We start from the raw sequence: 540 nt of genomic DNA on the forward strand, positions 1-540 counted from the left end.
CACTTGATAAGTTTTTTGGTAGTAGTAAATGAACACACAACGATGACATAGCTGCTGAAGAAGTGTTAAATGAGAATGACAACAATAATAATACAATTGAAGAAGGACATTGTGTGATGAATGAAGAGGTATCTACTGACAAAGATAATGAACCATTTTCTCTTGACCTTGTTGACCGAGCAAATTGGGGAAATATGAATACAAATTTAAGAGATTTAATTGTAATGAAAGGTCATGTAAGAGAAAATGATCTGGCTTTTCCGAAAGATGGAGCAAATCGACACTTCTCATCTACACATTACGTTCGACGATTACCTAATGGAGAGAAATATGATAGAAAATGGTTGATATATTCAAAAAGTTTGGATAAAGTATTTTGTTTTTGTTGTAAGCTATTTAAGAATGATGGGATCAAAACCCAATTGGCACATGATGGAGTAAATGATTGGAAAAATGGTGGTGAAAAACTTAAAATGCATGAAGCAAGTTGTGACCACATCAATAACATGAATAAATGGATAGAAATGAAATTAAGATTTG

The sequence above is a fragment of the Olea europaea genome, unplaced genomic scaffold (genome assembly GCF_002742605.1).
Source record: "Olea europaea var. sylvestris unplaced genomic scaffold, O_europaea_v1 scaffold307, whole genome shotgun sequence".
In the NCBI taxonomy this organism is placed as follows: Eukaryota; Viridiplantae; Streptophyta; class Magnoliopsida; order Lamiales; family Oleaceae; genus Olea; species Olea europaea.